The sequence below is a fragment of the Oryctolagus cuniculus genome, chromosome 7 (assembly GCF_964237555.1).
Source record: "Oryctolagus cuniculus chromosome 7, mOryCun1.1, whole genome shotgun sequence".
Classification (NCBI taxonomy): Eukaryota; Metazoa; Chordata; class Mammalia; order Lagomorpha; family Leporidae; genus Oryctolagus; species Oryctolagus cuniculus.
The window spans coordinates 152,397,865-152,417,781 of NC_091438.1; the positions used below are offsets into that span (position 1 = coordinate 152,397,865).

The 19,917-nt window shown below is 60.2% G+C and overlaps 1 long non-coding RNA gene across 1 annotated transcript; it reads right to left on the minus strand.

Moving 5' to 3' along the window:
• Positions 1-10,422: 10,422 nt before the first annotated feature.
• Positions 10,423-19,710, minus strand: LOC127493480 (uncharacterized). Its single transcript, XR_007923694.2, has 3 exons — positions 19,559-19,710; positions 12,680-12,821; positions 10,423-11,874 (listed from the first exon to the last, which is right to left on the minus strand). It is a non-coding gene; the product is annotated as an uncharacterized lncRNA (long non-coding RNA).
• Between the last annotated feature and the right edge of the window lie 207 nt (positions 19,711-19,917).

Consider the following 19,917-nt stretch of genomic DNA (forward strand, 5'->3'; position numbering starts at 1 on the left):
GGGGGGGGGTTCTTCCATATGCTGGTTCACTCCCCAAATGGCCACAATGGCCAGAGTTGAGTCAGTCCAAAGCCAGGAGCCAGGAGCTTCTTCCAGGTCTCCCACTGGGTGCAGGGGCCCAAGGGCTTGGGCCATCTTTCACTGTTTTCCTAGGCCATTAGCAGGAGCTGGATCAGAAGTGGAGCAGCCCAGACTGGAACTGACACCCATGTGGGATGTCGGCACCACAGGCAGAAGCTTAGCCCGCTACGCCACAGCGCCGGCCCCTTGGCGATCTTGACCAGAGGCAGCGTCTGAAATGGGGAGGAGGTCTCAGATCCTGCGTGGACGGCAGGGACGGACCTGGTGACCCGGGGGTGCTGGGACGGGGTGCAGGTGAGCCGTGCTTGGGCGACCCCAGACGGCTGACGCTGGCGAGTCCCTTGGAAGTCGCCGAGGTCTTCTGAGTGCTCCCAGCCAGGGAGCTTCATGGGGGTCGAATGCCCCAGGTGAGGACGAGCCGGCCTCTGGGGAATGCATGCGTTTGCCCCTCTGCGTGCTGCCCACCACCCTGGCCCTGACAAAAACAGGCGGAGCGGAGGCCTTGCCCCAGGAGCTCGCCTTCCAGGGCGCACGGGCCACCCTGCAGGTGGCCGGACCCCAGAGGCACGCCCTGGACACCGCGCGAGAGGCTGGCGTGGTGGGAGCCCCTGCCCTGGCCCGGCGTTGGCGCACCCAAGGCCAGCCCTGGATGTCAGCGCAGGTGTGGCGGCGGCAGAGGGTGGGGCGAGGTGCAAACGGGCACCAGGACGATCTAGGTGGTGCCTGTCGGGACACAGGCCCCGGGGTCAGCATCCTGTCTCGCCCCTCTCCGGCCTGAGTGGGCTCCTCCCCTCTCTTACTCCAGGAGTGAGCACGTGATCCAGGCCCAGCCAATCACAGCCGCTCTATCTCCCGGTCATGTGGATTGGCTCAGCGCTGTACACGTGATCCCAGCTGGGCCAATGGGAGCCCGCCGGAGTCCACGCTAGATTTTACTAGGGATTCCTGATATGGGGCACAGGCCTGCGGGTGGCGCGGTCCTGCTGCCACCGCGAGGGGAGAACCAGGGGGGCAGAGGCCAGGCCTGGGAGAAAGGCCGTTGTTGTCATGGTGAGGAGTGGTGATATTTTATGTAAATAAAAATATCCCATTTGTATGTTGTCCGGACGCTATTTGTACCACTGGATCCAACCAGACCGGAAGCTCTGCCCAAGTGTGGGTGCTCCCTGGAGGCGGTGCACCCAGTCCTCCCTGACCTGGGCTCTGCCCCCCATCCTGAGGGGCATCCTGCAGGAGCCCGCGGGAGTCGGCTGGCATCTCGGGAGCCCCCCACCGGGGACACATCCTCAGCTCCTCACCACCCGTGGATCTGGGCAGGGAACTCCTCAGTCACCTGCCGAGTCCGGAGGCAGGGGGCCGACGACAGCGTCGGCTGTGACCCGGCTTGTGGTTAGTCTAGGGGTGGCGGCTGCATTCGCACTGGGCGCCATGAGCCAGGCTGCGAGGCCTGTGGGAGGGACCTGCCGCAGGGACCCGCCCGACGCTCGCCCCGCGTGCCCTGCTCAGCGTCCTCACCACTCCTACAGCCAAACACCTCGCAGGTTATTCAAGTCTCTGCCCCGCGCCCGATGGCGCCCTTGTGTCGGCCCCGCTGGTCACCCTCCTCAGGTGGCAGGTTGGAAAGGGGTTGGTCCCTGGGGGCTTCTGGGAGGAGGGGGGCTGCAGTGCTGGTGCCTGGGGGGTGACCCCTGGGTGAGGTCACGGACACCCCAGGGCACCCCGACTAGCTGTGTGCCCCCGGCCCCTAGCACACCGGAGAGGGGACAGGGGCCGAGCTGCCCTCTGCCACCAGCTGTGAGCTCCCTGGGGTCCCTGGGCAGCATCGGTAGCTCCCAGAGAAGCCTCCTGGGAGTCCCAGGCAGGAAGCGAACACCTGGGGACAGGAGGGGGTGAGGCAGCAGCAGGTGCCTCTGGGAGCTGGGGATTGCCCCTGAGCCTGGGTCAGCAGGTGGGTTGGCGTGTGGGGGAGGGGAAGTGGAGCTGGGTCAGTGTCAGCGGTGCCCCCCCCCCATCCTTCCTTCGGGCCATTCTGCCCTCACCTGGAGCATCTAGCAGGACCCCATCTACGAATTCATTCAAAGGGAAAAAACAAGTAGGTGTGCGCCCCTCCCCCAGCGGGAGGTGTCTCTGAGAGCAGGGTTTTGGAGGCCAGTGGTTGATTCCGGTCCGCAGCAGGACACCGGTGCATTGTCCAGGGCTGGGAGCCTGGCAGGACCCGAGGCTCGGGAAAGACCTTGTGGAGCCGGAGAAGAGCTGAGCCTCATGGGAAGGTGGGGATGGGGAGATGTAGAGGCTGGACCCTGGCAGAGCGGAGCCCCCAAGGCTCTGAACCAGACCGGAAGGGCCCCAGATCCCAGCCACACATCCCCGGGAGGGGGCAGGAGCAGGTGGCTCTGGTGGTTGGGTGGGAGTCTCCATCTGGAAGCGCACCTGGGTCATCAGTGGGGCCGCGGTGTCACGGATCTGTTGAGGGCTCACGGTCATGCTTCCCAGACTTTCACAGCTCCCGCAGACGGCTGCCTGGGGTCTGGGACACTGGGACGGCTGTGACAGCCACGGCCGGTGCTCTGGGGCCAGGCCCTCTGCAGCTCCGGTGCTCTCCGTGAGCCTGGGCACTGAGGTTTGCAGAGGGGAGACGGCTTCATCCGGGGTGGGAAGCTGCCAGCAGCGCCCGTCTCTGGGCGGATTCCTGACTCCTACCCGTGGGCTCAAACACTTCGCCAGCACCAGCCCTCCCTGGCATTGCCCACGGGGGTGCCTGGGATGAGACGTCTTCCCGGGCTTCCCAGGAGTCTAGGAGGGAAGAGCCCTGGCAGCCTCCTGCCCCAGACACTCTCGGGGTTCTGCAAGGGGAAGGCGAGACCACAGGTGCATGATAGTGGGGGGGTCAGACCCAAACGAACCCCTTCCTCCTCCCTCCCCCCTCCCTCCCCCCTCCCTCCCCACCTCCCTCCTCTCTCAGACTCTCAGAGATGTGTCCATCTCTCCTCCTTCCCTCCCTCCCTACCTCCCTCCCTTCCTCTCCTCTGTCTCTCACTCTGTGTATTTCTCCCTCCCTCCCTCCCCTCCTGTCCCGCTTTCTGCCTGGACCTCTCCAACCCTCAGTGATGATGCCATCCCTGTGGGAAGGAACGGAGGGAGCTCCGTGATTGCTGCCTACCTGGGATGTCGGCCCCAGCCCCCCTGCAGTACCCAAAGCCCCCAGTTTCCTGGCTCACAGCAGCAAAGGTGTGTGTGGCTCACCCACCCGTGTCTCCTGTGGGCTGGCAGCCAGAGCTGCTCCCCACTCACAGCCCCTCACCAGCAAGAGCTGGGCAGGATGGAGAGCACTCCCGAGGGCTCACACCATGGGGAAGAGACCCCCGCTCTTTCTCATCATCTCACTAGCCGCACGGGTCCCATGGCTCGGCAGGGACAAGGGGCCGAGATGTGCCTGCAACCGCGCGCCCAGGAAGCCAGAGCTGGGAGCTGTGGGCGGTCCCCCATCGGGGAGGGGGACTTCAGGTCCGCACAGCACAAGCAGCATCCCCCACCCCCACCCCGGGGCTCTGGGGCTCTGGGAGCCCAACCCAGGGGTGGCTCTGGGCTACCCAGCGTCCTAGGCGGGGCCAGCAATGGACCAGCCCATTTTGAGAATTCTTTCTCCCTCTGTCCACTGACATCCGGGAGCACCAGTGGCCTGTGTCCTCCCTGTCTCTGATCGCCCTCCAGTGTCCCTCGTCCTTGTCACTTCCTGTTGGACATGACCCCCCTTTCTGAGAAGGACATCTCACCACAGCCCCTGGGTGGCTGCCTGACAACAATGGAGCCTGCGATTCCTGGGAAGCCACAGCAGGTGCAAACCGAGTGCACCTGTGTCGGAGCCCGGACACTGAGATCCTCCGCATGAGGAGCAGGTGCCCGTGGCCAGTGTCTCCCCCTGCTGGCCATCCGGCCTGGCACAGCTAGCACACAGAGACCAGGCTGGTGACTGGCAGTGGTGCCTGGTGGATAGGGCCGTGGACACCAGCTCGACACCTGTGCCCTTGAGTGGCGTGTGCAAACTATTAGGTCTTGTTTTCTCCTGCCCACAGGAGGAGTTGAAGAAGACTGAAGCGAGTGGCACTGGATAAACTGGACAGTTGTGCCATGTTGGAGAGTGCTGGGTAGTGCTGTCTTACCACAAAGGGAACACGAATAGGGGCAGAGCTGCAGCCAGGCTCCGCCCCAACACGCCCGTGCCCTGGCACCTCCCTTCTCTTGGCCTCGGCTCCATCTGGTGTGTGAAGGGAAAATTTCAGTGCTTAACAGAATCTGCAGGAGCCTGCAGGGGCCGGCACTGCGTGGTGGGCTGAGCCTCCACCTGCAGTGCCGCCATCCCATATGGGCACCGGTTCTAGTCCCGGCTGCTCCACTTCCAATCCAGCTCTCTGCTATGGCCTGGGAAAGCAGTAGAAGATGGCCCAAGTGCTTGGGCCCCTGCACCCACGTGGGAGACCCTGAGAAGGCTCCTGGCTTCATCCTGGCCCAGCTCCAGCCATTGTGGCCATTTGGGGAGTGAACCAACAGATGGAAGACCTCTCTCTGTCTCTCCCTCTCTGTAACTCTACCTTTCAAATAAATAAATAAAATCTTTAAAAAAAAAAAAAAAAAGACCCTGCAGACGCTGGCACCGTCCAGCTCTGTACCTCCCCGTGTCCCCTTGGCCCGCGGCTCTCACCACTCCGCCTGTGCTGGACTTTGTCTTAGGCTAGCTCAGGTTTACAGCTGTCAGCAACAGCCACGCTACTGATGCGTGACATGCCACTCCAAACACCGCAGCTGTGTGGGTTTGGTCACTAGGACGAGTACCGGGAGAGGTGCTTAGGAAGGGAGGAGGCTTGTTTCAGCCGATGTTTTGGAGGTTCACAGTCCAAGATTGGTGAGACTGGCACAGGTGCATGGGAGGGTCACATGGCAAGACAGGAAGCAGTGAGACACACAGTGCCCTCGTCGTCCACGTCTATGTGGCCTCTCATAAGGACACCGTGATTTCATCATGGGGACCCCAGTCCAGCCCAATCCAATCAGCTCCCCAAGACCCCAGCGTCAGACGCACAGTTAGGCCACATCTCCATCCTTGACCCATTAAGCATTAACGTAAGACAATGGAGACCAAGTCTGTAAGACAAGAGCCTCTGGGGGACACTTGGCATTGACGATGCCACAGGACCCATCATGGGGGCTCACAAGAACCAGAATGACTCCCAGGCTGTGGGTCAGCGGGTTGCCGGGGGTTTGCCTGGGGCTGGGCTGGCCGGATGGTTCTGCCCCAGCTGGGTGTTGTTTGGAGTTGGCCCCAGCGTGCAGGTTGGGCTCCTTTCTCTTTCGCGTTTTTGTTTCTGGGGTCCAGAGATGGTCTGCTCGTGGTGGCTCACAGAGCACAATAAGCCGGAGCAAGCCCCTGCCAGTGTCCTCTCTGGCCTCTGCCAAGTCTCATGGCCAAGTCCAAGATTAACAGGGTGGAGAACCACACACCACCCGCATGGGAGGCGCAGGGAAGGGGGCCCTGGGTGAGCAACCATCCCCCCATCCCAGGCGTGCTGTCCTGTCCCTCCTCTGGTAGCTCCGGGCCTTTGCCTGTGCTGTTTCCCTGGCCAGGAGTCTGCGTCTCCTTCTCCTTTTCCTTCCGCACCCTGCGTCTCAGCTGGGGCGTCACCGGCCTCACAGCGCTGAGTGAATCCTCCACGTTGCAGTCCCGTCTTGCCCTCTGTTTCCAGGCTCTTCCATTGCCTTGGACATAACCCATCGGCACAGGCGCCTCTTCCCTTCCCTGCCCGGCCCCGCAGCTCAGATTCCCCTGCAGCTGGAACTCGGGATAAATGCAGCACCCCTAGGAGGGTGCGCTTGCAGGTGTTTTGGGGGGTGGGCGCCAGCTGTCTGGGGCCTTTGCTGGCTGAGTTAGCTGTGAGTCTCCGGGCTCCTCTGCTAGCATCCCAGGCCTTGCAAAAGCGCGGGGACTCCATGGTGACTCCATGGTCATCGATGGATCACATTCTCGTTGTCTCTCTGCCACCTCCTCGCACACTTCGGCATCGGGGTGGTGGCTCCCATCCCGGGCGGCAGGGCTTGCAAGTGGCCCCCCGCACGGGCAAGGCCTGCGTTGATCGGAGTCCATCTCGGAGGCTAAGCCGAGACCCCGCTTCTTCAGCCCTCTGGTGGCTTCGCAAACGCACAATCCCCCTTTCCTTGTGAAAACCCAGCCCTGCGTCCCTGACGGACACCGGCTCTAATTACTCAAATGTCACTTTCCCGACAAGACTGCAAGCATCACCCTGCTGGGGACCAAATGAGCTCTGTTCCTCCCGCAGCACCTCCACAGAGCCCCACGCACACTAGGGGCACAGTCAACACGGGCGTCTTCCTAAAACACGGAAAATGCACTTGATGAGAAACGACACGTGCATCTCACAGACTCTTTCGCACTGAAATGACCTTGTGCTTTCACTCCCCTTTCCACGAACTTTCAGAGCCTGCTCACCCTACTTTGGAGGGTTGAAGTCATGAGCCCAGGGACTGCCGCCTATAATTCTTTTTTTTTTTTTTTTAATTTATTTGAGGGTGGGCCAGCATTGTGGTACAGCAGGTTAAGCCTCCACTTGTGGCATCAGCATCCCACATGGACGCCAGTTCAAGTCCCAGCTGCTCCACTTCCCATCCAGCTCTCTGCTACGGCCTGAGTGCTTGGGCCCTGCCATCCTCATGGGAGACCCGGATGCGGTTCTAAGCTCCTGGCTTCAGCTTGGCCCAGCCCTGGACATTGCAGCAAGTAGAGGAATAAAACCAGAGAGTGGAAGCTCTCCTCCCTCCCTCTCTCCCTCTCTCTCGCTCTCTCTCTTTCTAGCTCTCTGTAACTGCTTTTTAAATATATAAAGAAATGTTTAAACAGATTTTATGTGAGGAACCCATCTTGTGGTGCAGCGGGTTAAGCTGCCACTCCTGGTGCCAGCGTCCCACATGGGAGCGCTGGTTTAAGTCCCAGCAGCTCCGCTTCCAATGCAGCTCCCTGCTAATGCGCCTGGGACAGCAGTGGAGGACGGCCCAAGTCCCTGGGCCCTGCGCCCACGTGGGAGACCTGGACAGAGCTCCAGGCTTCTGCTTCAGTCTGACCCAGCCCCGGCTCTTGTGGCCATTTGAGAAAATAGATGCAGAATCTCTGTTTCTCTCTCGCTCTCGCTCTCGCTCTGCCTTTCAAATACAGAAGTAAAACTTTCAAAATAAAAATGTATTTGAGAGAGAGAGAAAAGAGATGGCATCCATCCAGTGGTTCCCTCCCCAAATGCCCATAACAACTGGGACCAAGCCAGGAGCTCAGCTCCCAAGCCAGGTCTCCTGTGTGGAGAACAGGAACCCCAGTACTTGAGCAGCAGTGTTGTCTCCCCGAAAGCTGGAGTCAGGAGTCAGAGCCGAGAGGACACCCAGCATCTCAGCTGCCAGTCAAAGTGCCCGCCCCACCCCTGCAGTCTTCACCTTGGCTGCCGAATGCCACACCTCTATAGAAACGACAGCCCGAGCAGAGTGCCCCAAGTGCCCCGGAGTTCACCCTCCTCCAAATACCCCAGAAGAAGAAAATCGCAAACTTTGTCTCGCCACACTAAAGCCCACGGAGGTGTCGTGGGGTTGCCGGGCCTCTTCCAGCAGACGGAAAGCAGACCCAGGGATGGGTTGTGACCCAGCCGGAACGAAGGTGCAAGGCCTCACTCTGCCACTTACAAGCTGTGCTGCTTCCAGACGTTAATTAACTTCTCTGAACTCCGTTATTTTCACCTGCTCCGTGGGGCAACTCTGATCCGCCTTGCAGAGCTGAGTAGGTGATACCCAACGGGTGCTTTATCATTGGTTGCTTTGTATCACCAAGCCTGAAGCCCAAGGCGCAACAGTGATTCCCCTGGGGTCTCCCATTTCAGGTTGGTGGGGGCCTTGGGAGCCTGTGGGGCTACCTGGACTGCAGCGCCCGATTGCCCCGTGAAGATGAGCCTGTGCTGGGAGCAGCGCCCAAGCCTCCTGGGTGGAGATGAGTTCCCGGGGCCCTCGGAGTTCCCAACACACACCCGTGCTTTGGAGGTGCGGGCACAGTTCAAATCCAGGTGGTGGGGTTGCTGGTGTGGTCCTGGGACGGACACAGGACAGGACGGCAGGTGAGAATCGCCCTCCACCCTCAACTTCCCCGGATGGCAAAGGGGTCTTTGCCGGGGGGGGCTGCTCTCCTGTCTCCACCTCCAGCCAGCCTCCCCCGACCCCGCATCCACAGCCCAGGGCGGGAGACTGGACAGAGAGAAGAGGAGAAAATGGGCAGAGATTTAGCCAGAACGACTCTCGGAGGGCACTTCAAAAAGCCATGGGAAAACAGAATGAAAAGATTCGTTTCTTCTTGTGCAAAAGAATTGTTTGAAATCCCTGTATAGTTTTTTTCTATAATACATGTTTTCCATGAACTTTTTGAAGACCCCTCATAGGCATGGACTTCAAAATGTTTTGCACCAAAAGAAACTCATCTTTTCATTCCGTTTCCCATGAACCTTGAAGAGGGCTCTCCACGGCGCGGCGCAGCACGATCCAGTCGGGGAGGAGGGGGAGAAGGAGAGGGACTCGGGCTTGGGTTTGGAGAGAGTGGGGGGGGTGGGGCAGAGCCGAAGCTTGGGAACACCTGACACCCCGCCCCCACCCTGCCTTTCCCATTCTGATGTTTCTGCCCCCCAGACCTGTGCAGGAGCACAGGCCCCAGAGGACAAGGACGCAGCAACTCGCCGTGAGCTCAGAGGCTGCGGGAAGGGAGGAAGCCCTGGGCCCGCTGCTGCAGGCGACACTCGGGGTGATCCGGAGCTCGGGCTGTTCCAGGGGAAGGCAGAGACCTGGAAGCTGTGGCTACTGCACCCGAGCCGCCTAGAGGGGTCGCTCCGCCTGCAGGGAGCCCCTCCCTCCCACCCACGGCATCCCAGGCAGAAGTGCTAGGTGTTTGTTTTAAGATTTATTTATTGGGAGCCGGCACCGCGGCTCACTAGGCTAATCCTCCGCCTTGCGGCGCCGGCACACCGGGTTCTAGTCCCGGTCGGGGCGCCGGATTCTGTCCCGGTTGCCCCTCTTCCAGGCCAGCTCTCTGCTGTGGCCAGGGAGTGCAGTGGAGGATGGCCCAGGTGCTTGGGCCCTGCACCCCATGGGAGACCAGGAAAAAAGCACCTGGCTCCTGGCTCCTGCCATCGGATCAGCGCGGTGTGCCGGCCGCAGCGCGCTGGCCGCGGCGGCCATTGGAGGGTGAACCAATGGCAAAGGAAGACCTTTCTCTCTGTCTCTCTCTCTCACTGTCCACTCTGCCTGTCAAAAAAAAAAAAAAAAGATTTATTTATTGGGGCCAGCACTGTGGCTTAAAGGGTAAAGCCACTGCCTGCAGTGTGGGCATCCCATGTGGGCACCGGTTCTAGTCTTGGATGCTCCTCTTCCAATCTTTGCACCTGGGAAAGCAGCTGAAGATGTGCTTGGGCCCCTGCCCCCATGTGGGAGATCCAGAGGAAGCTCTTGGCTCCTGGCTTCGAACCAGCCCAGCTCCGACCACTGCAGCCATTTGGGGAGTAAACCAGCGGATGGAAGACCTCTCTCTTGCTCTTGCTCTCCCTCTCCCTCTACCTCTACCTCTACCTCTGCCTGTAACTCTGCCTTTCAAATAAATAAAATAAATCTTTAAAAAAAGATGTATTTATTTACTTGAAAGGCCAAGTTACAAAGAGGGCGGGGCGGGGCGGGAGATCCTCTATCTACTAGTTCACTCTCCAAATGGTTGCAATGGCCAGGGCTGGACTAGGCCAAAGCCAGAAGTCTGGAACACCATCCAGTCTCCCACGTGGGTGCAGCGCCCCAAGCACTTGGGCCATCTTCTACTGCTTCCCCAGGTGCATCCGCAGGGAGCTGGATTGGAAATGGAGCAGCTGGGACTCAAACTGGCACCCATATGGCATGCCGGAGTCACAGGCTGTGCTGTAGAACTGGCTTGATCCACCTCCCAAGGTTCTTGATCCACCTCCCAAGGCCTGTGGGCAGCCCCTCCTGCCGTGTGAGGTCTACCTGGCCCCACCCAAGGCCATGGCAGAGGCAGGAGGCCTTCAGGATGGACGGGGGCGATGGTGGAGCAGGGCGCTGGGAGTGGGAAGACCTGGCTTCACATCCCAGCTGTGCCACTTGGAGCTGAGTGTGGAGAATGTTCCCCAGCCTCCCCAGCACTCAGTTTCTGTTACTGAGAAATGGGCGTAGCAACGTGTGCCTCGCAGGATTGCCCCTTGGGGAGCAGGAGGGTGTCTGCAAAGGCTGTCTGCCCACAGCCCCTCAGCCCACGATGGCCACTATTGCAGCGTGAGCGCCCCCATTCTGTCCTGTCCCACATCCCCTGGGGCCACGCCCGGGAAATACCCCACTGCCAGCCTCCAGGCCCCCCAACCTTTCACCATTTCCATGACACCCTGGGTTTGGGGAGCTAATTTTAATGAGGGAGATTGATTAAAGCCAAATTATTACCTTCCCTTTGTGTCCCTTTTGTCATTTAGAAATGGAAACAAAAGACATTCTTGAGCTCAAGTCAAACATTTACCAAATTAATTCTCCTCCAGAAATTGTTTGAGATTTCAAGGGCCGGTGGCTTTGCTTTTCCCTCTCCTTCCCTTCCCCTCCACCCTTAACTATACTACATCAGAAAGTAATTGCCTGATTAAGGGACGCGCAGCTCGGAGAGTGACACATTTTTTAAAATTAGAACGCGCTGCCGACCGACACAGTTACACAACTGGTTTTCTCTTCCCAAACAACTTGATTCTCAAGGAGAAATGACAGGAGCGACAAGGGCATTCGAGAAAACCAAGACGCAGGGGGCAGGCGGGCGCGCTGTGTGGAGCGTGTCTGTGCGTCTTCTTCGTGACCCAGTTCTGCCCCATTTCCCCAGGACGCCCCCCCCCACTCCCGTCTGGTCCGGGGGGGCGGCAGCTGCGCTCCTCCCCACCTTCGCTCCAGCAAACCCACTCCCAAGAAGACTGAGAGTCTGGATTCTTGTGAAGACATCGATTGGAAGCGGAGGCTCCGGGAACCGTGCCCCAGGCCCCTGCCTCCGGCATCATCCAGAGTGCCTCTGGTTTGGAAGCTGAGGTTAACAAACAAGTACGTGACAATGACAACGGGGAGGAGGACCTGGGAGGGCCCAGGGGACAGGAAGCCTCACCTCCTGGCGCTGTCCCTGCGCTGAGGCTCCAGCCATGCTGGCTGTGCCCCCTTGCCACTTCAGGCTCACTTCCCAGGATGCTCTTCGCCTAGACCTGGGGGAGCTGCCTCCTCACGACTCCTCCTAGACCCTTCTCTGACCTCCAGGCTGAAGGAGCAGCCTCCACAGGCCAGCGGCTCCCTCCCGCTCCCCCTCTCACTCTGTTCACAGCACTGGGTGCGACCTGACAGCTCCTTTTGTGTACATTTGTTTCTGTGTTTATTGTCAGTGAGTCTCAAGGCTGGACTTCCATGCCTTGTTTTCTGTCTTTCCAATGCAGAAAACACAGCTGGCCTGTTACTGGCCTATAGTAATGGTTTGATGGGGAAAGACTAGACAAGCAGATGCATGGATGGGCGGATGGACAGATGGACAGATGGGTGGATAGATGGATGGGTAGATAGCAAATGAATGGATGGGTGGACGGACAGGTGGATGGGTGGATGCAAGGTGAATGGAGGCACTGGCTTATCTATTCCTCCATTAAGGACACTCACCCTCTTCTCAGGAGTCTTCAAGCTGTTCCTGACCCAGGCTGCCTGCAAGAAGATGAACAAGAGCGAGCAGATGGAGCCCCAGGAGCTGTGAGTGCTAATCTTGCCCTAGTTCATGGCTCAGTGACCACCCCTTGGGGCATGAAATGTGAAGGATTTGGTCAGACGGTGAAATCCCAACTCCGTCTACATGGGAGTCAATAAATTCTAGGAAGCCGGTCACAGAACGTGCGAAACATCTAGAACAGGCAATGTTCTATAAACAGAAAGCGGCAGGGCAGGAGGGGCTGAGGGAGGGGCACCGCTAATGGTGCAGAGCTTCCTTCCGGGTGAGATGCTCTCACAGATTGATGATGGTTTCTCAGATTTGCGAGCATATGAAAGACCTTTGAGGCGAGGGATAAAAAGTGAGTTGGACTGAAGAACCTAGAAATGGATGGTCAGGGTTGAGCCCATGGGAACTGCGCCCCGTAGGCAGCTACGTCTGTGTCACCCATGTGAGCCTCAAGGAGTCCTTTGGAAACAAGAGGGGTGTCAGGGTCCGGAGCAGGGTCCCAGGTGCTCTGGCCACAGGGAGCTTGCAGAAGACAGGCGCAAGCGTTTCCCTCCTCTGGCCTCCTCCTCAAGGCCACCATCTCTCCCTGTGCTTCATCCTGGACACCGACCTGCAATGCCCTTTGGGGGAGAAGCTGTCCCTTTGGGGGGAGAATCTGTCTCTTTGGGGGGAGAATCTGTCTCTTTGGGGGAGAATCTGTCCATTTGGGGGAGAATCTGTCCCTTTGGGGGAGAATCTGTCTCTTTGGGGGAGAATCTGTCTCTTTTTGGGCCAAAGGCAAACCCAGCTTCTCACCGGGAGGATGGGGTCTGTCTCAGGGCGCCTGGCTGCATCCACACCCTGCTACAATTGTGTCTTGCGAAGTCCTCTCCAGGTCGGCTCTGCCCTGGGCCCTTTGCGCGTGTCTCGGCAGTAACACAGGAGTTGCAGTCTCATTCTACAGCAGAGGCAAAGCTTGGGTAAGTCATTCGCTCCCATTCACAGGAGCAGAGGCAGAGCCGGGCTGGAACCCAGCACTCTGGGCCCAGGGTCTGACACCTGCAGCCTTCACCCAGTGAGCTCAGGGCTGGCTCTCTCTGCCCCACCTCCCACCCCAGGGTGGAGCACTGGGAGCACTGGGAGGGCTTTCTCATCACTTCTCAGCCATTGCACCACAAGGTAACACGAGCAGCCCAGGGAAGGGGACCAGAGCCCCAGGCCCCGGCACAGGCTGCCCTGGGGTCCTGCCTGACCAAATGACCATGGCCATGACTATCACTGAGGGCCACTCTTGCCGGGCACCAAGGATGAGCCCACATGAGCCTTACAGCCAGGAAGGGAGGCTCTACCCGCTCCACATTCCAGAGACAAGACCTGGCATGAGGAGGCGTGCCCCACTCTAAGTCCACTCCCCCCGTTCCCACACAGCCCCACTCTAAGTCCACTCCCCCTCTCCCCTGCTCCCACACAGCCCCATGCTAAGTCCACTCCCCCTCCCATGTTCCCACACAGCCCCACACTAAGTCCACTCCCCCCTGTTCCCACACAGCTCCACTCTAAGTCCACTTCCCCTCCCCTGTTCCCACACAGCCCCACTCTAAGTCCACTCCCCCCTGTTCCCACACAGCCCCACTCGAAGTCCACTTCCCCTCCCCTGTTCCCACACAGCCCCACTCTAAGTCCACTCCCCCCTGTTCCCACACAGCCCCACTCAAAGTCCACTCCCCTTCCCATTCCCACACAGCCCCATGCTAAGTCCACTCTCCCTCCCATTCCCACACAGCCCCACGCTAAGTCCACTCTCCCTCCCATTCCCACACAGCCCCACGCTAAGTCCACTCTCCCTCCCATTCCCACACAGCCCCACGCTAAGTCCACTCCTCCCTGTTCCCACACAGCCCCACTCTAAGTCCACTCCCCCTCCCCCCATTGTTCCCACACAGCCCCACTCGAAGTCCACTCTCCCTCCCATTCCCACACAGCCCCACTCGAAGTCCACTTCCCCTGCTCCCACAGAGCCATACTCTAAATCCACTCCCCCTCCCCCCATTGTTCCCACACAGCCCCACTTGAAGTCCACTCCCTTCCCATTCCCACACAGCCCCACGCTAAGTCCACTCCCCCCTGTTCCCACACAGCCCCACTCAAAGTCCACTCCCCTTCCCATTCCCACACAGCCCCATGCTAAGTCCACTCTCCCTCCCATTCCCACACAGCCCCACGCTAAGTCCACTCTCCCTCCCATTCCCACACAGCCCCACGCTAAGTCCACTCTCCCTCCCATTCCCACACAGCCCCACGCTAAGTCCACTCTCCCTCCCATTCCCACACAGCCCCACGCTAAGTCCACTCCCCCCTGCTCCCACACAGCCCCACTCTAAGTCCACTCCCCCTCCCCTGCTCCCACACAGCCCCATGCTAAGTCCACTCCCCCTCCCATGTTCCCACACAGCCCCACACTAAGTCCACTCCCCCCTGTTCCCACACAGCCCCACTCTAAGTCCACTCCCCCTCCCCTGCTCCCACACAGCCCCATGCTAAGTCCACTCCCCCTCCCATTCCCACACAGCCCCACGCTAAGTCCACTCTCCCTCCCATTCCCACACAGCCCCACGCTAAGTCCACTCTCCCTCCCATTCCCACACAGCCCCACGCTAAGTCCACTCTCCCTCCCATTCCCACACAGCCCCACGCTAAGTCCACTCCCCCCTGCTCCCACACAGCCCCACTCTAAGTCCACTCCCCCTCCCCTGCTCCCACACAGCCCCATGCTAAGTCCACTCCCCCTCCCATGTTCCCACACAGCCCCACACTAAGTCCACTCCCCCCTGTTCCCACACAGCTCCACTCTAAGTCCACTTCCCCTCCCCTGTTCCCACACAGCCCCACTCTAAGTCCACTCCCCCCTGTTCCCACACAGCCCCACTCGAAGTCCACTTCCCCTCCCCTGTTCCCACACAGCCCCACTCTAAGTCCACTCCCCCCTGTTCCCACACAGCCCCACTCAAAGTCCACTCCCCTTCCCATTCCCACACAGCCCCATGCTAAGTCCACTCTCCCTCCCATTCCCACACAGCCCCATGCTAAGTCCACTCTCCCTCCCATTCCCACACAGCCCCACGCTAAGTCCACTCTCCCTCCCATTCCCACACAGCCCCACGCTAAGTCCACTCTCCCTCCCATTCCCACACAGCCCCACGCTAAGTCCACTCTCCCTCCCATTCCCACACAGCCCCACGCTAAGTCCACTCCCCCCTGCTCCCACACAGCCCCACTCTAAGTCCACTCCCCCTCCCCTGCTCCCACACAGCCCCATGCTAAGTCCACTCCCCCTCCCATGTTCCCACACAGCCCCACACTAAGTCCACTCCCCCCTGTTCCCACACAGCTCCACTCTAAGTCCACTTCCCCTCCCCTGTTCCCACACAGCCCCACTCTAAGTCCACTCCCCCTCCCCTGCTCCCACACAGCCCCACTCGAAGTCCACTTCCCCTCCCCTGTTCCCACACAGCCCCACTCTAAGTCCACTCCCCCCTGTTCCCACACAGCCCCACTCAAAGTCCACTCCCCTTCCCATTCCCACACAGCCCCATGCTAAGTCCACTCTCCCTCCCATTCCCACACAGCCCCACGCTAAGTCCACTCTCCCTCCCATTCCCACACAGCCCCACGCTAAGTCCACTCTCCCTCCCATTCCCACACAGCCCCACGCTAAGTCCACTCCTCCCTGTTCCCACACAGCCCCACTCTAAGTCCACTCCCCCTCCCCCCATTGTTCCCACACAGCCCCACGCTAAGTCCACTCTCCCTCCCATTCCCACACAGCCCCACTCGAAGTCCACTTCCCCTGCTCCCACAGAGCCATACTCTAAATCCACTCCCCCTCCCCCCATTGTTCCCACACAGCCCCACTTGAAGTCCACTCCCTTCCCATTCCCACACAGCCCCACGCTAAGTCCACTCCCCCCTGTTCCCACACAGCCCCACTCAAAGTCCACTCCCCTTCCCATTCCCACACAGCCCCATGCTAAGTCCACTCTCCCTCCCATTCCCACACAGCCCCACGCTAAGTCCACTCTCCCTCCCATTCCCACACAGCCCCACGCTAAGTCCACTCTCCCTCCCATTCCCACACAGCCCCACGCTAAGTCCACTCTCCCTCCCATTCCCACACAGCCCCACGCTAAGTCCACTCCCCCCTGCTCCCACACAGCCCCACTCTAAGTCCACTCCCCCTCCCCTGCTCCCACACAGCCCCACTCTCAGTCCACTCCCCCCTGTTCCCACACAGCCCCACTCTCAGTCCACTCCCCCTCCCCCCATTGTTCCCACACAGCCCCACTTGAAGTCCCCTTCCCCCACCCTCTGTTCCCACACTGCCTCACCTGCTCACTCACCCACTGGGGCCCTTTGCAAGTCACTCATCTCTCAGAGTGTGCCTCAGCCATAAACTGGAGCCATAAACTGGACCCCTCCTCCCCACTAGTAACGATACCTCACCCCAGCCCCTAACAAGCTGTTATGAGGATTAAATGGGAATGACATGAGATACGATATAAATTAACTTTGTGTACATTGTATACGCTGTAAATGCTTACACTCCACTACAGCATAGTAGAATAAAATAGAATGTCCTAGCACCCTCCAGAACAGAAACTCCCTGCTCCACTGAAGTGCCGCCCAGCCAGCAGCAGCACGCAAGGAGACTGACGGGGGACCATGTGGATGAGCTCATGAAGAGGAGCTGGCACCCAGGAGACAGCTGTCACTGCTCGAAGCCTAACCTTCCCGCAGGGAAGGGGCAGGAAGGGGTGTGCGCGGGTAACAGGGTTCTTGACATCGGTCTAATTCTGACACACAGCCATAACTGTTGGCACTGGTGACAGCCTCTGTCAGCCCCGTCAGGGATTGCGTCGGCTTCCCTGGGAACCTTTCACCACGTCCTCAGCACCCGGTCAGCTCCACGCAGGCACTAAGAAGCTGAAGGGCTCAGCCCAGCTTGCGACGTCTGCCCCAGGTCACCCGGCTGGGACATCATGGAGGGTGGGGGACGGTCTGCGACGGCCGTCCCCATCAACTGGACCAGGCTCTGGGCCAGGCACAGGTGGAGGGTTCCCTGTGACCCAGGTGGACGCCGCCGGAGCCTGGCGGAGCTGACCCTCTGGGCAGCGGCCAAGTTCACCCACACGAGCTGGGGACTCCCGGAGATGAGAGGCTCCGGCTGCTTCTCTCTCTGCTCCCCACCCAGGGTTACCCAGACACTGCGCCCCCGGGATGCAGGACTAAGAGGAGCCCCGCGGCTGGCTGGTTAACCAGAGGCTGATGGAGCACAGAGTACATGGGACTGGGCAGCGGGTGAAGATCAGTGGTCTCTCCCTCAGGGCTCTGGAGGCAGGACATCCAGGGTCAGTGCCGGTGTCTAGCCAGGGCCTGCCTGTCACATCGTCCAGTGGCAGAAGTGGAAGCGCTGACTAGGCTAATCCTCCGCCTTGCAGCGCCAGCACACCGGGTTCTAGTCCTGGTTGGGGTGCCGGATCCTGTCCCGGTTGCCCCTCTTCCAGGCCAGCCCTCTGCTGTGGCCAGGGAGTGCAGTGGAGGATGGCCCAGGTGCTTGGGCCCTGCACCCCATGGGAGACCAGGAAAAGCACCTGGCTCCTGGCTCCTGCCATCGGATCAGCGCGGTGCGCCGGCCGCAGCGCGCCGGCCGCAGTGGGCATTGGGGCGTGAACCAACGGCAAAGAAAGAAGTGGAAGCACAAGAGGGCACGGGCCAGATTCGTGCTCTGAGAAGCCGCCACTTGCTGGGGAGCTCAGCCCCGGGACAGTGAAGCCCTTCCTGGGGTGGCAACATTGATGGTTCATGACAGCAGAGCCCCCCGCCTGGACCCAACCACCTCTCAGTACCATCACCTGGGGATCAAGTTTCCAACACAGGAAGCAGGGGGACACGTTCCAATCGCGGCACCAGATTGAAGGATTTCGGGTAGGTCACCTCCCAGCCTCCCGCCTGCGGGCTTGGAGTCCCAGCAGCATGGCCCGGAGCACCTGTGCTCGCCCCGCCCCACACCTGTGCTCGCCCCGCACCCGTGCAGGGGAAGGCGCAGAGAAGGAGCTGCAGATGCCGCTGCAGCAGAAGCCGTGCGTCTGGGAGCCCAGGAAGCCGGCAGCTGGTGTGTGAGCAGATGAGCAGGTGGCCGCCCAGATGGGGGCGTCAGGAGACAGGAAGGGGAGCAAAGATTGGGTTGTGGTGCGGAGAGAGTAGGGGAAGAGGAGGCCAGGAGCAGAAGCGGGGCTTAGCTGGGCTGGAAAACTCGATTTGGTGGAAATCGGGTCTGAAACGGTACGAGCCTTTGGGGATGGAACTTAATATCGTCTCCGAGCCCGTCTTCATTTAGGGCGACGGCATTGCATTTGCCGTGGCTTCTCCTCCGTCCCGCTCACATTTATGTTGGATTTATTCACTTACGAGTCTTGCGACAAGAAGTTAAAAGGAGCAAATGTACCTTTTTTTTTCTCCCGAGCTACATTAATTTCCAAGTGAGATTTATTCTGCCCGCCGCTCTTCTGGTGGTGACTGATGGGCGCAGAAGCCCCGCTAGAGGCTGAGACAGGCAGGTGCGTGCAGGGGAGGGGAGGGGAGGGTTCCCCGCAAGCCTGGGATCTCAGGGGGCTGCAGCCCCACGGCAGGGACCCCAGCCCCCTGCAGGACTGGGGGGAGGGCTCAGGGAGTGAGGTGTCCCATTCAAAGGACCGTGGTGGGATGCATGAGAGGGTCGCGTGTTCAGCACATGGTCTCTTGCCTGTTCGTCTGATGGATTGAATGGTGAAGTTGAAGTCCTAACCCCCAGGACCTGCGAATGCACCTGGAAGGCCCTGATGCAACATGACGGGCGTCCCATAAGCAGGGGCAGACTTGGGGGAAGACACAAAGGGAGGAGGAGCCATGGTGACAGAGGCAGACATCGAAGGAACACCAATGGATGCTCAGGGCCAGTGGTCACCACTGGCAGCCAGGGAGAGGCCAGGAAGGACTCCAACCCCAGTCTCAGATAGCAGGGCCTGGACGCCTTGAGCTTGGCCTTGGGGCTCCAGAACTGGGAGGCACTGTGGTTGTCTTCCAGCTGCCGTTTGTGGGACCCTGGGTAACCGACATCACAAGCACACTTGTGCTTGGTGGATAAGTGAACGTGCGGCTTCCTTGGGGACAGAGAAGGCTAGGCTACTGCTCCCCATTCAGGAAGCGCAGCTTCTGGCCACCAGGGCCCCTCCCCAGGGATGAGGCCCTTTAGGGCTCTGGGGTCACATGAGGTCAACGGCATACCTGGTTTGCAGTTCCTCAGAGGCCCGCGGCTTCCCCGGAGCCCCAAAGGGACAGGCAACAAGAGGCCTCAAATGTCCCTCTGTCTTTGGCCACAGGACTCACGAGTTCATAGGAGCCCTTCTCCCCAGGAGCTGTGCCACTCCTCTCTCTGCCCCCCACACCTGCTGCTTCCCTGTGTCCATGGCTCCCATGCGCCACGTGGGGAAGGCAGCAAAGCGTGCACGTGCTCAGGAGACCGCTCCAGGACAAAGACTCGGCTCCATGGGAGGCGGCAGCAGCTCCAGGCCGCTGCTGGTCCCAGGCCAGGGCCCACAACCCTCCCCAACATTGCTTCAAGTCGCCCCAGACTTGGCCCAGCGGAAGCCCCTCCCTCACCTGCTCGCCCGCCGGAGGCCCCGGGTTCTGGGCCTCTTTTCCGGCTTCCTGCGGGAGAAGCCGCCGGGAGGGCTCACGCATTGCCCGGCTCTGCGGCCCAGCCAGCGCGCCGGCACCTCAGCCCAGGCCTGCGGCTGCCACCTGCCCCTGTGAGCACACCCTGTGTCTGTGTGACAAGTGCGTGGGTGTAGACGGCGAGGAGGCCAGAGCGACACAATGTGCGGCTCAAAGGCCGGACTGGTGAGCACATGAGGCAGCCGGGGTGTCAGCGAGTGAGCCAATGGGGCGGGGCGTCGGGTCAAGAGTGGGCGTTCCCGGAAGTGGCCTTGTCCAAATGCATCAGGCTGCCCAGGGGCGCT